The 5067-nt window shown below is 37.1% G+C and overlaps 1 pseudogene; it reads left to right on the plus strand.

Annotated features, from left to right (window-relative positions):
• The first annotated feature begins 379 nt into the window (after window positions 1-379).
• Window positions 380-4689, plus strand: LOC136225430 (pentatricopeptide repeat-containing protein At2g36240-like; annotated as a pseudogene).
• The last annotated feature ends 378 nt before the right edge of the window (window positions 4690-5067 follow it).

Consider the following 5067-nt stretch of genomic DNA (forward strand, 5'->3'; position numbering starts at 1 on the left):
GTTATTATCCAAAGTCGGCCAATCCAAGAACTCCTCCACCATTACGACGGTGAATTGCTTGATGTTACTATCCAAAGTCGGCGAATCTGACAACAACTCCTCCATTAATGGCGCTTCTTTCGTATGCAAGATATGTAATCGGAAATTCAGTTCGGTTCAAGGATTAGGCGGCCACAGTAGAAGTGGAAGCCATAAGAAGCTAAAACTCGCCGGAGATTATTTGCCGCCGAAGCCGAAGATTCATGAATGCTCAATTTGTGGGATTGATTTTCCGATGGGGCAAGCTCTTGGTGGTCATATGAGAAAGCGTAGAGATGGAGGAAATGTGAAGAAATCGAACAGTAGCCGTAAGAGAGTTTTGTGCTTGAGTTTATAGTTATGGAAACTGTTAATTAAAATGTTTTAATTATTTAGGTTTATGGACAATAAGCTCTTTCAAACCTCTCTTCACCAAACACCACTATTAGAGATTTGACTTGTCAAAACCTCTAAAGTTGCTCAAACCTCTAATTTTAACTCAAAAGGTTGTTTACCAAACAGGGCCAATGTCTTTCAAGAAGAACCTTCCATTGCCCATCTTGAGGAAACTTGATCGGAGTCGGACCCCTTCACCACCCCCGCTTCCACCCTTACCTCCTCTACCAGGCCCACCACCTACTCTCACCCCTGCATCTAACCACTCTCATCTCCTTCGCTTCCTCTATACTCACCTCTCTAAAAAGCCTCTTACCCCTTATAACCTCCTCTTTTTGAAATCGAAGCTCCATTACCACCCGCAATTCTCTCACTATGATCTTCTCATCTTCAATTGGGCTTCCAAAATCGACGCTTTTCGACATGATCACTCGACTTTTGAATGGATGGCACAAACTCTAGCCATCACTAACCGCCTCTCTGGTCTCACTTCTCTTCTCTCCTTCATGGCCTCGAATCCCTGCCCCTGTTCTGAAGGTTTATTTTCTTGCTCTAGAATTGAACCAATTTTTCAATTTGCTTTAAACGCTTATTGTAAAGCAGGCAAATTGGATGATGCATTGATTGCTTTTGAGACCATGAGGAAATTGATTGATGGAAGACCTAATGTAGCTGTTTATAATGTTCTAATTCATGGGTATGTGAAATGTGGTCTTCATGATAAGGCAGTTGGAATTTATCATAGATTGTTGAAGGATAGAGTTAAGCCTGATGTGTTTACTTTCAATATCTTGATTAGTAGCTATTGTAAGAATAACATGTTTGATTTGACTTTGGAGTTGTTTAGAGAGATGAAGGAGAAAGGATGTAGTCCTAATGTTGTTAGTTTTAATACTTTGATTAAGGGTTTTTTTAGAGAGAGGAAGTTTGAGGAAGCAGTACAAATGGCATATGAGATGAATGATTTAGGTTATGAGTTTTCAACTGTGACTTGTGAGATTTTGGTTGATGGACTTTGCAGGGAAGGAAGAATCTTGGACGCTTGTGAAATGTTGATTGATTTTTCGAAAAAAAAGGCTTTGCCAAGGAATTTTGGTTTCTGTGGCCTTGTAGATAAGCTTTGTGAGAGAAGAAATGCCAGTGAAGCTTTGCGGTTGTTTGATGAGTTGTGGAGGAACGGAAATGTTCCTTCTTTGATTTCTTGTACCACTTTGATAGATGGTTTGAGGAAATTGGGGAAAATAGAAGCATTTGGGGTGATGGAAAGGATGCTTAAATAGGGAATGGTTTTGGATATCGTAACGTTCAATTGTCTCGTTCAAGATCTTTGCAATATGGGAAGAACGGATGATGCTGACAAGTTAAGATTATTGGGTTCTAGCAAAGGTTTAGAACCAGATGAGATGACATATTATACTTTGGTGTATGGATATACAAAAGAAGGAAAAAGGAAGGGAAAAGAAGCTTTAGTACATGAGATGTTGGATAGGGGATTTATACCTGATCTTGCTACATTTAATAGGCTAATGGATGGGTTCTCTAAATCCAGAAATTATCCGAAATAGCATTTGCATCCTTGGGGGCAAGCCCGATTCAGATTGCCATTGGGCAGCAGCCAACGACACCCCAGGACCTTGCGGTCGGCATGAAAAGAGGGAGCTGGCACATTCTTCTTTGGCCAAGGCAGCAACGAAAATGAAAAAATGGGCCTATGCAAAAAGGCGTTGCCATGAGTTCGAGGAATGTGACATGATGATGGTGAAAATTCTCCCACACCAAAGCCGAAGGATCGCCAAGCTGCATAAGGGGCTGTAGTGCGGCAACATGAGGGTCCATTTCCGGCGGGAAAACGAGTTGGCAAGTTGGCCTATCGTGTCAAATTGCCTTCACACTTAGAGTTGCACCCAGTTTTTCAACGATCGAACCATGGGGAATGAATCTACAGGGCTATCACTTTGTGGGAGTTGGTGAACACTTCAATGTCTGCTGGCTTCACTTTTATATTTTAGCAACAGTCATTTTGCAGAACTAGCTGAATATAACCTGATGCAGGATGCAGCTTGTTAGTACTTTAATTCGAGGAAAGTAACGGCTCCTCTGAAGCAAAGAACACTAATCCAATGCTATATAGCTGCCAATAGGAGTATTTCAAATGGTACAGAATTGGCTAGTAAAAAGCAAAGAGGAGAGAAGGCCTGGTGGTTAAGGAAGGAAAGAAATGTGGTTATTATTTACTTCCTTCCAATGAAACCCTACAAAAGCTGTTAGATACCTTTTGCATATGTGCACTAGAAGTCTGCTTTCTTCCAAAGCTTTTACGCGGTAGCTCCTGTGGAAGAAAACCAGATGATTTCAAGTAAAAAAAGACCAGATCTTTGTGTAGAGTTTTGATGTAAGCATATGCAGGAAAGGAGAAGTAAGAAGAAGAGAGCAACTCAGGATTTCATACTTATGGTTCGCTATATCAGATTTGTATGGAATCCTCGATCTGATTTATTCACCGCAATCTAATTTTGTCTTTTGGTTTAAAGACATGTTGAAAATTCTATAATTTTTCTTGTGATCCATATGGAATTTAGGATTCCTATCACAGTTATTTTCAGTTATAATTAGTTTAAAGAAGACAGTTTTGGGTACTTAGCATTGTTATTTATGTATGAGAATCTCATTTTGTCTTTTGCTTTAAGTACAGCAGATTCTCTTGATTTTTCTTGGAAGCTCTGCAGCATCAGATTCTTAATTCCTAAACATGCATCACGGTGTACACTAAGCTTGGTTTCAAGATTCTTAGGATTAAATCATTTTTATGGCATGGTATGAGACTATTGGATTTGGTCAGTTCAAATGTTCATATTGCAGTTGTATAGTCCGAATAAATGTCACCTTCCAAGATTTTCTAGGAAATTGAATAGGATGATTGCTGATTATGAAAAGTTGTATCTCTCTCTATATACTGTGAAAATCATCAAAGACTAATAATATTATCAGTGCAGATATAGTGTTGGCAATTCCTTAGTAGCTCATATTTATAGTTTGATGAGTTCGGTTTAATTGGGTTCCAAATAATTGCTTACTGTCACGAGTTCCCTGCATTTTGCAATCCCTATCTGTCTGTTGGTCTCTTTATTGGGTAAAAGCTTTTGCATTTAGACTAATACTAAGTTTATGCAAAAAAAAGAAAAAAAAGAAAAGAAAGAAACAACATGACTTATGTTATGCCCTAATAACAAATTATTATAATCTTGCCTAATCCACAAGAGTAGCGATAATTAACAAGATAAAAAGAGAGATATTATAAGAAACAAACAGGTGAAATTGCTGAAATTAATTTTCGCATGTAACCTCTCGAAGTTTATATATGTATTAATTAAACTTACAGCTTCAGTAAGAACAAACAACTAAATGTTGTGTTGTGCTACATTCTCGATGGAATCTTCAGCTAGTTTCTAATATTCAGAACAACTAAATTAACGAAAATCAGTTCAGCATCATCAAATAATAATAAAAATCCAGCAGAAACTTTTCTGTGATTAATAGTCTGGGTCTCAACTCACAAATAATGAATCAGACTATTTTTGCAGGGTTTAGTTTGCTAGAAATAGCATGATTCATGTTAACGAGATCTCTCTAATAAGGTTTTCTTTTGATCTTCTGGTTTTTCGTATATGCAATATCCTTTAAATTAAAAAGCTTCAGAGATGTTATTGGTAGTTGTTTGAGATAATAGAAAACTCTCCTTGTTGTTTCTGAATCTGTAGTTGATAAATGGTAAGAAGCTATGAAGCACGGAAACGTTCAGAGATCTGCGTTTCAGCGTTTCTTGGAGATGTGGGAAACAGAACCGCCCGGAAATTGATACGAAACGTTTCCGGGCCGTTTCTGCAATTAAGAAAAATTTGATACGCGTTTCCTAACTAAAGGAGAGTTTCAGTGTCCAAACTCAGAGACAGCTTGAGAGAACTGAAAAATCAAAATTCCTATTGCGAAATAGGAATTAGGAAAACTGAAAAATTTAAACTTCTTATTCAATCCAAAAGTCTCAAATTTACTTATATTTAAACACCTAACACTTGTTTCTTTCTCCTATGAATTGCTGAATCTTCTTTTGGGCGACATTGAAACCTTGAAATCTTCAGACTTCAGAACAACGCATGTATGAACATGTGTTGCTGCTAAAAATGATATATGAATTGATAATCCTGAATTTCCTATGCCACATGCATCGGAACTGTCTTGGTTTTTCTGATCTATCTTGGTGTTTCTTCTTCAGTGAGTATTGAGAATGATTTTCTTTTTTGAATCTGATTATGTAAACTTAGAGTTTTTATTTGCAAGACCCAAGACACATGCATGATGCCACATGTTATTAGTGGCACTATAAAAGTAACAAGTTTTTGTATTCCTTGAATTATCAATTTCTATTTACATGTAATAATTGTTTATATTCCATGGATTTGGTACTTTTATAAAATTATATTTTTTAATATGTATAAATATGCCCCTATATTTTTTAATATTTACATGTTTCCCCCACATTTCCGTTTCCTATGTTTTTCAGAAATTCCGTTTCCCGTTTCTCTTTCAGTTTCCGTTTCCACAAACAGTTATTCTCTATAAGATAGAACAATTTGACATCTTGGAGCATATTGAGCA

Source organism: Euphorbia lathyris, chromosome 4 (assembly GCF_963576675.1).
Source record: "Euphorbia lathyris chromosome 4, ddEupLath1.1, whole genome shotgun sequence".
NCBI lineage: Eukaryota > Viridiplantae > Streptophyta > Magnoliopsida > Malpighiales > Euphorbiaceae > Euphorbia > Euphorbia lathyris.